The sequence below is a fragment of the Rhinoraja longicauda genome, chromosome 38, assembly GCF_053455715.1.
Source record: "Rhinoraja longicauda isolate Sanriku21f chromosome 38, sRhiLon1.1, whole genome shotgun sequence".
NCBI classification, from domain to species: Eukaryota; Metazoa; Chordata; class Chondrichthyes; order Rajiformes; family Arhynchobatidae; genus Rhinoraja; species Rhinoraja longicauda.
The window spans coordinates 4,919,775-4,931,244 of record NC_135990.1 but is presented as its reverse complement, the minus strand read 5'-3'; positions in this window follow the sequence as shown (position 1 = coordinate 4,931,244).

The following is an 11,470-nucleotide window of genomic DNA, read 5'->3' as shown; positions in this document are numbered from 1 at the left end:
GACGATTGGGGATGTGCAAAGATTGGGCAGGGGGAGGGGGGGAGGGGGGGGAGGGGGGGGAGGGGAGTCAGTCTACCACTCAACAGAAGGGGGAGGATTTGTACAGTTTGATAGCCACAGGGAAGAAGGATCTCCTGTGGTGTTCTGTGCTGCATCTTGGTGGGACCAGTCTGTTGCTGAAGTTCCTCAGCCTACTTAACCAACCAACTTAAATGTCTTGGAGCGTAGAAGGAAACCGGGGCACCCAGAGGAAACCCATTCGGTCCCTAAAAGAACGTGCAAGTTCCACAGAGAGCAGCAGAGGTTGTGATTGACCCCAGGTCTCTGCAGATGCAAGGTAGCAGTTGAACCCGCTGCTCCACTCTGCTGATAACTTCAAGGGTGCTGTAAAAGCCAAGAGAGAGAATGAGTGGTACGGCACGGAAACAGGCCCCTTCGGCCCACCGAGTCCGCTCCGACCAGCGATCCCCGCACACTAACACTATCCTACACACTCTAGGGACAATAGACAATAGACAATAGGTGCAGGAGGAGGCCATTCAGCCCTTCGAGCCAGCACCGCCATTCAATGCGATCATGGCTGATCACTCTCAATCAGTACCCCGTTCCTGCCTTCTCCCCATACCCCCTCACTCCGCTATCCTTAAGAGCTCTATCCAGCTCTCTCTTGAAAGCATCCAACGAACTGGCCTCCACTGCCTTCTGAGGCAGAGAATTCCACACCTTCACCACTCTCTGACTGAAAAAGTTCTTCCTCATCTCCGTTCTAATTGGCCTACCCCTTATTCTTAAACTGTGGCCCCTTGTTCTGGACTCCCCCAACATTGGGAACATGTTTCCTGCCTCTAATGTGTCCAATCCCCTAATTATCTTATATGTGTCAATAAGACCCCCCCTCATCCTTCTAAATTCCAGTGTATACAAGCCCAATCACTCCAGCCTTTCAACATACGACAGTCCCGCCATTCCGGGAATTAACCTAGTGAACCTACGCTGCACACCCTCCATAGCAAGAATATCCTTCCTCAAATTTGGAGACCAAAACTGCACACAGTACTCCAGGTGCGGTCTCACCAGGGCCCGGTACAACTGTAGAAGGACCTCTTTGCTCCTATACTCAACTCCTCTTGTTACGAAGGCCAACATGCCATTGGCTTTCTTCACTGCCTGCTGTACCTGCATGCTTCCTTTCATTGACTGATGCACTAGGACACCCAGATCTCGTTGAACTCCCCCTCCTCCTAACTTGACACCATTCAGATAATAATCTGCCTTTCTATTCTTACTTCCAAAGTGAATAACCTCACACTTATCTACATTAAATTGCATCTGCCATGTATCCGCCCACTCACAAGCCAATGAACCTAAAAACCTGCACGTCTTTCGAGTGTGGGAGAAAACCGAAGATCTTGGAGAAAACCCAAGCAGGTCACGGGGAGAACGTGCAAACTCCGTACAGACAGCACCCGTAGTCAGGATCGAACCTGGGTCTCTGGAACTGTAAGGCAGCAACTCTACTGCTGCGCCACCGAGCCGACCCATAAGCCACCGTGCTAGCCTTTAATGGAAAGAATTCCCCTCCCCTCTACTGTACAAACCACTGTGATAGTCACAAGCTACTGGTCGTGGCTGAGGTTCTTACGAACTTTTCAGCCCATTTCGAGCAACGTTGTAATATAGGTTTTTTCCCCTTTAAATATGACTTTAACAGGAATTACTAATTTCTCCCCTCTCTCTTCATTACTAATTCATTTACAACCAATTAAATATATTTTTTTAAACCGCGGCATTGTTCAATTATTCATGCCCTCAAATCTCAACATGCTGACAATTGGTAAATTCATTTACAAAATTCACGTTGAGAAGAGAGTACATTAAAATCTAATTTCATGCCGTATCAGTGCTCAGTAATGGGAATGTTCTTGGATTGAACTCACGCGAGGCAATGTTTATGTCAAAAGTAAAAATACGCTCTCCTCAAATTATCCAGTTCGCCATTTTAAAACCAACATGGCCCACTAATGTTCAAGACCAGGCGTGTTTAGTTATCATTGTTCCAAGGGAACAATTACATTTCTACTTGCTGCAGTTTAACCTGCCAATTAAAATGCAGATAAACATATTTATAATATATTTATAGACAGTGGCGCAGCGGTAGATTTGCTGCCTCACAGCGCTAGAGACCCGGGTTCGATCCCGACTACGGGCGCTGTCTGTACGGAGTTTGTACGTTCTCCCCGTGACCTGCGTGGGTTTTTTTCCAAGATCTTCGGTTTCCTCCCACGCTCCAAATACGTACAGGTTTGTAGGTTCATTGGCTTGGTATAAATGTAAAACTGTCCCGAGTGTGTGTAAGGGTAGTGTTAATAGACAATAGACAATAGGTGCAGGAGGAGGCCATTCGGCCCTTCGAGCCAGCACCGACCGCCATGTGATCATGGCTGATCATTCTCAATCAGTACCCCGTTCCTGCCTTCTCCCCATACCCCCTGACTCCGCTATCCTTAAGAGCTCTATCTAGCTCTCTCTTGAATGCATTCAGAGAATTGGCCTCCACTGCCTTCTGAGGCAGAGAATTCCACAGGTTCACAACTCTCTGACTGAAAAAGTTTTTCCTCATCTCAGTTCTAAATGGCCTACCCCTTATTCTTAAACTGTGGCCCCTTGTTCTGGACTCCCCCAACATTGGGAACATGTTTCCTGCCTCTAACGTGTCCAACCCCTTAATAATCATACGTTTCGATAAGATCTCCTCTCATCTTTCTAAATTCCAGTGTATACAAGCCTAGTCGCTCCAGTCTTTCAACATATGACAGTCCCCCCATTCTGGGAATTAACCTAGTAAACCTACGCTGCACGCCCTCAATAGCAAGAAATACGTAAAGTTTTGTAGGTTAATTGGCCTGGTATAAATGTAAAATTGTACCGAGTGTGTGTAGGATAGTGTTAATGTGCGGGGATCGCTGGTTGGTGCTGACTCAGTGGGCCGAAGGGCCGGTTTCCATGCTGTGTCTTTAAACAAAACTAAACTAAACTGCACTAATATAAGAATATATATACAACTTCCCAGCAACCATCAGGCTCTTTAACACCGCCCAACACTAACCTCAGCAACTATAATCTTCAATGGAATGTGTTATAGGTTGCACTAAGAACTTTGGTTTTGCACTATTATAGTTACCCAGTTTAGTTTAGTTTAGTTTAGAGATACAGCGCGGAAACAGGCCCTTCGGCCCATCGAGTCCGCGCCGTCAGAGTATTATCTGAATGGTGTCAAGTTAGGAATAGGGGACGTACAACGAGATCTGGGTGTCCTAGTGCATCAGTCACTGAAAGGAAGCATGCAGGTACAGCAGGCAGTGAAGAAAGCCAATGGAATGTTGGCCTTCATAACAAGAGGAGTTGAGTATAGGAGCAAAGAGGTCCTTCTGCAGTTATTTTGGGCCCTAGTGAGACCGCAACTGGAATACTGTGTGCAGTTTTGGTCTCCAAATTTGAGGAAGGATATTTTTGCTATTGAGGGCGTGCAGCGTAGGTTTACTAGGTTAATTCCCGGAATGGCGGGACTTTCATATGTTGAAAGACTGGAGCGACTAGGCTTGTATACACTGGAATTTAGAAGGATGAGAGGAGATCTTATCGAAACGTATAAGATTATTAAGGGGTTGGACACGTTAGAGGCAGGAACAATGTTCCCAATGTTGGGGGAGTCCAGAACAAGGGGTCACAGTTTAAGAATAAGGGGTAGGCCATTTAGAACTGAGATGAGGAAAAACTTTTTCAGTCAGAGAGTTGTGAATCTGTGGAATTTTCTGCCTCAGAAGGCAGTGGAGGCCAATTCTCTGAATGCATTCAAGAGAGAGCTGGATAGAGCTCTTAAGGATAGCGGAGTCAGGGGGTATGGGGAGAAGGCAGGAACGGGGTACTGATTGAGAATGATCAGCCATGATCACATTGAATGGCGGTGCTGGCTCGAAGGGCCGAATGGCCTCCTCCTGCACCTATTGTCTATTGTCTATTGTCAGAATTAAAGGATGTTCTTTTAAGACAGAGATGAGGAGAAATTTCTTCAGTCAGAGGGTGGTGAATCTGTGGAATTCTTTGCTGTGGAGGCCAAGTCAGTGGATATTTTTAAGGCAGAGGTAGATGGATTCTTGATTAGTACAGGTGTTAGAGGTTATGGGGAGGAGGCAGGAGAATGGGGTTAGGAGGGAGAGATAGATCAGCCATGATTGAATGGCGGAGTAGACTTGATGGGCCGAATGGCCTATTTCTACTCCTATTCCTTCTGACTTAATGACCAGCGATCCCTGCACAACAACGCTATCCTTCACACACTACAATTTTACCGAAGCCAATTAACCTACAACCCTGTACCTGTCTCTGGAGTGTGGGAGGAAACCGGAGCACCAGGAGAAAACCCACGCAGGTCACGGGGAGAACGTACATTGGTTTGCTCGATTTGATTGCACTCGCGTTAGGGATGATTTTCCTGGATAGTGTACAAATCAACAAAGATGGTTACAGAGACAGACAATTTATTCAGAGAGAGAGAGAGAGAGCACTGCAGAGGTCATGAATGAAAGGTCACTGGAGGCAGCTGCACTACCTGCTGCAGCGCCACTCTGTCACCCGAATAAGAAGCGATTTATTTGATTTGGAGGTAGTTTGGAGAAAGTTCATTATGTTGATTGCTGGTATGAATAAACAAGTTTGTAGACTGTGACAAGCTTCAACGTCGTCTTAGGTAGACACTAAAATGCTGGAGTAACTCAGCGGGACAGGCAGCATCTCTGGAGAGAAGGAATGGGTGACGTTTCGGGTCGAGACCCTTCTTCTGACTTTGAAAGTCGTCTCGTTGAGTCCCATTGCCTGTAACTCGTTTTCACCCAGCCCACAGCTAACAATGGCCTGTTTCTTTTATAGACAATAGACAATAGGTGCAGGAGGAGGCCATTCAGCCCTTCGAGCCAGCACCGCCATTCAATGCGATCATGGCTGATCACTCTCAATCAGTACCCCGTTCCTGCCTTCTCCCCATACCCCCTCACTCCGCTATCCTTAAGAGCTCTGTCCAGCTCTCTCTTGAAAGCATCCAACGAACTGGCCTCCACTGCCTTCTGAGGCAGAGAATTCCACACCTTCACCACTCTCTGACTGAAAAAGTTCTTCCTCATCTCCGTTTTATCATCGTTACTTATTTGCATATCTTTCATTTGTTCTATATCCGGCTCGGCACGGTGGCGCAGCGGTAGAGTTGCTGCCTTACAGCGAATGCAGCGCCGGAGATTCAGGTTCGATCCCGACTACGGGCGCCGTCTGTACGGAGTTTGTACGTTCTCCCCGTGACCTGCGTGGGTTTTCTCCGAGATCTTCGGTTTCCTCCCACACTCCAAAGACTTGCAGGTATGTAGGTTAATTGACTGGGTAAATGTAAAAATTGTCCCTAGTGTGTGTAGGATAGTGTTAGTGTGCGGGGATCGCTGGGCGGCGCGGACTCGGTGGGCCGAAGGGCCTGTTTCAGCGCTGTATCTCAAAATCTAAATCTATATCCCTCAACATCAATATCTCTCGTTTCCCTTTCCCCTGACTCTCAGTCTGAAGAAGGGTCTCGACCCGAAACGCCACCCGTTCCTTCTCTCCAGAGATGCTGCCTGACCTGTTGAGTTACTCCAGAGATGCTGCCTGACCCGCTGAGTTACTCCAGCTTTTTGTGTCTATCTTCGGGACACAATTCTCTGCAGAATAGAAGAATGAGAGGCCATCTTAGTGGTCTGTTGGGACTGGACAAGGTGGATGTTGAGAGCAATGTAGCTGAATTTCTCCCATAGTGTTATCAATCTTTGGAACACAAAGTGCTGGAGGAACTCAGCACTCAGGCAGTATCTGTGGAGGGTATTGACAGGCGACGTTTTGGGTCGGGACCCTTCTTCAGATTGACGTTTGGCGTCACGGTGGCAGAGTTGCTGCCTTACAGCGCTTGCAGCGCCGGAGACCCGGGTTCGATCCCGACTACGGGCGCCGTCTGTACGGAGTTTGTACGTTCTCCCCGTGACCTGCGTGGGTTTTCTCTGCGATCTTCTCACACTCCAAAGACGTGCAGGTTTGTAGGACAATTGGCTTGTGTTTGTGTACTTGGTATAAGTGTAAATTGTCCCTAGTGTGCGTAGGCCTGTGTTGTTGTGCGGGGATCGCTGGTCGGTGCGGACTCGATGGGCCGAAGGGCCTTTATCCGCACTGTATCTCTGAACAAAACTAAACCTGAAACGTCACCTGTCCACAGATGCTGCCTGACTTGCTGAGTTCCTCCAGCACTTTGTGCTTTGCTCCAGGTTCCAGCGTCTGCAATCCCTTGCACCTCCTCCCAATGTTAATTCGGGCCACCTGTTCTGTCAGATGGACATGGCTAGAATTAATCTCGGTAATCAACCACCCGAGAACTTATTGTCCTCTATCTGTTAAATCTTGCTATCTGCACATCGGTTGCCCTTTCTTGAATAATTACCACAGTGATTGCGCTATTAAAGTAATTGATGGTCTAAGAGGTATTTTGGCACATTCTGACGCTGTGAAAGGCTGATGTGTGTGGACAGATATTTCTTCATTATGACTCAAAAAATTAAGCGTAAAGTGAGAACGGTGCAGAGAACGGAGCAAACACTATTTATTCCCCTTTCAAATCAAAGTGCGCCCAGAATATTTTTTTTTCCTCCTGGATTCGGAACTCTCTTGCAAAACGTTAAATGTTTCCCAGCTTTAAACCATCCACCATCTCTCTTCTGACATTTTGGAACTCCAGAGGTTTATCCCTGATATTTAAAATGTCACTCTTTGCTTGTGAACTGTGAAAATACTTTGAACGAAGAAAAGAGGATCATTTCAAAGTGGAATGTAACAAAGGTCGTGCGTAGCTAATAGATGTATCTAAGAACGTAGTTAACATTTGATTTTTTTTTTAATCGTTATTTGTGTGCAGAAATGCGTTGATGCAAGTTTAATAACATCTATCTCATTGTATTTTAGATATCAAAGCCACCATATTCCTCAATGGTGTACAAAGACTTAGTTTTAAATTATGCATTTGATTTATTTGACACAACTTCTTTGAAGATAGCTCAGATGTTGAGTGTAACGTTTTATATTCAGTCTACTGTGTTGACGGTTTTAATTTTAGAACTGACTAACCTGGTTAGCTTTTCGCTGTACCTTAGTACACGTGGCAATAATAAACTGAGCTCTAGGGAGAGGTTGAGCATGCTGGGACTCTATTCATAGAAACATAGAAAATAGGTGCAGGAGTAGGCCATTCGGCCCTTCGAGCCTGCACCGCCATTCAATATGATCATGGCTGATCATCCAACTCAGTATCCCGTACCTGCCTTCTCTCCATACCCCCTGATCCCTTTAGCCACAAGGGCCACATCTAACTCCCTCTTAAATATAGCCAATGAACTGGCCTCAACTACCTTCTGTGGCAGAGAATTCCACAGATTCACCACTCTCTGTGTGAAAAAAAACGTTCTCATCTCGGTCCTAAAAGACTTCCCCCTTATCCTTAAACTGTGACCCCTTGTTCTGGACTTCCCCAACATCGGGAACAATCTTCCTGCATGCAGCCTGCCCAACCCCTTAAGAATTTTGTAAGTTTCTATAAGATCCTCCCTCAATCTTCTAAATTCCAGCGAGTACAAGCCGAGTCTATCCAGTCTTTCTTCATATGAAAGTCCTGCCTTCCAGGATTCCCTGGAGCGCAGGAGGATGAGGGGTGATCTTATAGAGGTGTATAAAATCATGAGAAGAATAGATCGGGTAGACCCATAGAATCTCTTGCCCAGAGTAGGGGAATCGAGGACCAGAGGATATAGATTTCAGGTGAAGGGGGAAAGGTTTTATTGGAATCTGAGGGGTAACTTTGGTGGTGGGTGTATGGCACAAGCTGCCGGAGGAGGTAGTTGAGGCAGGGACTATTGCAGTGTTTAAGAAACAATTAGACAGGACAGGTTTAGAGGGATATGGGCCAAACGCAGGCAGGTGGGAGTAGTGTAGATGGGACATGTTGGTCGGTGTGGGGAAATTGGGCCGAAGGGCCTGCCTTCACACTGTGTGACTAACTAAACCAAACCAAACTAAACTAAAGTAGATCCAAGGAACTGTTGGTTTACAAAGAAAAAGACTGACCCATGGATTTACCCCAGCACTTTGTGTCTAACATGAAGAGGGTCTCGACCCGAAACGTCACCCATTCCTTCTCTCCAGAGACGCTGCCTGTCCCGCTGAGTTACTCCAGCATTTTGTGTCTATTAGTGGTTAGGTGGTACATTGCGTCCAATTCAGGGGATTGTGCTTTTGGGAAGATGGGGGTGACCTTAGAGGATGGTTTCAGTAGCAAGAGACTGCAAAGTGATGTTATTGTTGTAGCTACTCTTCTCGTTGTCACGCCAAGGACAATCTGTGGACATGCACAGAGTTATCGAGTGCACTAACTCTCCCTGGATTAGGAGGTATTAGCTACAAGGAGAGTGATAAGGTCAGAAGTGATAGGAGCAGAATTAGGCCATTCGGCCCATCAGGTCTACCCCACCATTCAATCATGGCTGATCTATCTCTCCCTCCGAACCCCATTCTCCTGCCTTCTCCCCTTAACCCCTGACAGTATGTTTAGTGTAAACATACAGCGTGGAAGCAGGCCCTTCAGCCCATGCAAGTCTGTTCCGACCGGCGATTACCCATATACTAGTTCTACCCTATACAAAGAAGCCGATTAACCTACAAATCCGCACGTCTTTGGAGTGTAGGAGGAAGCCACACTCAGGATGGAAGGACTTGGATCCTTTGTTCTAGAGCTCCAGAGGTTGCGGGGAGACCTGATAGAATCTATGGTAGATGTTAACAACCAAATCAGATAATTCGATGTGGAAAGACAATTTAGTCAAATGCAAGTACAATAGTTACAGCGAAGGGAAAGATATAAGGAGTGAGCAAGTGGAAATGGGGCTAGATTTACAGGTAGGAAAGAGATTTTAAAGAGGAGGGCAAGCTGGAAAGGGTGCAGGGAAGATTTACGAGGATGTTGCCGGGACTAGAGGGTCTGGGCTATCGAGAGAGGTGGAGCAGGCTGCGACTCTTTTCCTTGGAGGGCAGGAGGTTGAGGGGTGATCTTACGGAGGTGTATAAAATCATGAGAGGAGTAGACGCACAGAGTCTCTTGCCCAGAGTAGGTGAATCGAGGACCTGAGGACATAGGTTTAAGGTGAAGGGGAAAAGATTTAACAGGAATCTGAGGGGTAACCTTTTTCGCCCAAAGGGAGGTGGGTGTATGGAACGAGCTGCCAGAGGAGGTAGTTGAATAAATAGTTAGACAGGTACATGGATAGGACAGGTGTGGATGGACCAAACACGGGGAGGTGGGACTAGTGTAGCTGGGGCACGTTGGGCCGGGGGAGGGCAGTTTCCTCGCTGGTAATTGTACGGGATGATGGTACAAACTAATCTTACAGAAACTTACAAAATTCTTAAGGGGTTGGACAGGCTAGATGCAGGAAGATTGTTCCCGATGTCGGGGAAGTCCAGAACAAGGGGTCACAGTTTAAGGATAAGGGGGAAGTCTTTTAGGACCGAGATGAGAAAGTTTTTTTTCACACAGAGAGTGGTGAATCTGTGGAATTCTCTGCCACAGAGGGTAGTTGAGGCCAGTTCATTGGCTATATTTAAGAGGGAGTTAGATGTGGCCCTTGTGGCTAAAGGGATCAGGGGGTATGGAGAGAAGGCAGGTACAGGATACTGAGTTGGATGATCAGCCATGATCTTATTGAATGGTGGCGCAGGCTCGAAGGGCCGAATGGCCTACTCCTGCACCTATTTTCTATGTTTCTATGGTAGATCCTCCTCTGGGACCAGCGAAGAGTGGCCAGGCTCGGCGCCATCTTTAGATGGCCTTGTGTGAGGGAACCATTGAATAGGGAGGGAGTGAGGGTTGGAGGTGTGCGGAGGTCTCTCTCACCCTCTCTGTCTTGCAATGTGGAGGTGGAGGAGTTCTCAGAGACGGAACAGCGCACAGCCCTGGTAGTGTTTGACAAGATTGATGAAGATGTTAAGATGCAGGCGGGCAGCCAATGTTTGTCAGTCAGACTGATGGATGAAGGGAGTGAGGCACAAGGCATTTTGTTGTGTTACTGCCGTTGCAGCTTAAACTTGTACGAAGCCAGAAAGTACAACCGTCTATAAAAATCCTTGATTTTGTTTTGTGAGGTGGGACATGTCGGTCGGTGTGGGGAAATTGGGCTCCACACTGCCTGACTAACTAAACCAAGCCATAGTAAAGTAGATGCAAGGAACTGCAGATGCTGGTTTACAAAGAAAAAGAATCAAAGTGCTGGAGTAACTCAGCCTGAATGATGTTTTTTTTTTTTTGCTATCATGTTTCGTACAAACTCCGCATCACTAATTGATCAAAGGCCACAACATTCTGGCGGATTTACTGGGGTGAAATTGCACTCTGTGTGGCTTCTGACTGCAATTACTGCATTTCTGTTATAATGTCAGACTGTTGGTGTTCTTAACTACTGCGTAGGGATCCTAGGGATCACAAAATGCTGGAGTAACTCAGCGGGACAGGCAGCATCTCCGGAGAGAAGGAATGGGTGGCCTTTCACATCGAGACCCTTCTTCAGACTCGGGTCTCACACCAGTCTGAAGAAGGGTCTCGACCCGAAACGTCACCCATTCCTTCTCTCCAGAGATTTCGCCTGACCCGCTGAGTTACTCTGGCTTTTTGTGTCTAAGAGATTTAACGGGAATCTGAGGGGGTAACCTTTTCACACAAAGGGTGCTGGGTGCATGGAACAAGCTGCCAGAGGAGGTAGTTGAGGCTGGGACTATCGCAACGTTTAAGAAATATTGGAGAAATATTGGCCAGAAATCCGGGCACTTCAAATAGAACATCGCTGGAGCGACTAGGCTTGTATACACTGGAATTTAGAAGGATGAGGGGGGATCTTATTGAAACATATAAGATAATTAGGGGATTGGACACATTAGAGGCAGGAAACATGTTCCCAATGTTGGGGGAGTCCAGAACAAGGGGCCACAGTTTAAGAATAAGGGGTAGGCCATTTAGAACGGAGATGAGGAAGAACTTTTTCAGTCAGAGAGTGGTGAAGGTGTGGAATTCTCTGCCTCAGAAGGCAGTGGAGGCCAGTTCGTTGGATGCTTTCAAGAGAGAGCTGGATAGAGCTCTTAAGGATAGCGGAGTGAGGGGGTATGGGGAGAAGGCAGGAACGGGGTACTGATTGAGAGTGATCAGCCATGATCGCATTGAATGGCGGTGCTGGCTCGAAGGGCTGAATGGCCTCCTCCTGCACCTATTGTCTATTGTCTATTGACCCAACTAATATATCCCCCCCCCCCCCGAAAGACGAAAATAAGAGTTCAACTTAAATTTACATCCACCGAATACCTCTGTTCATGCATT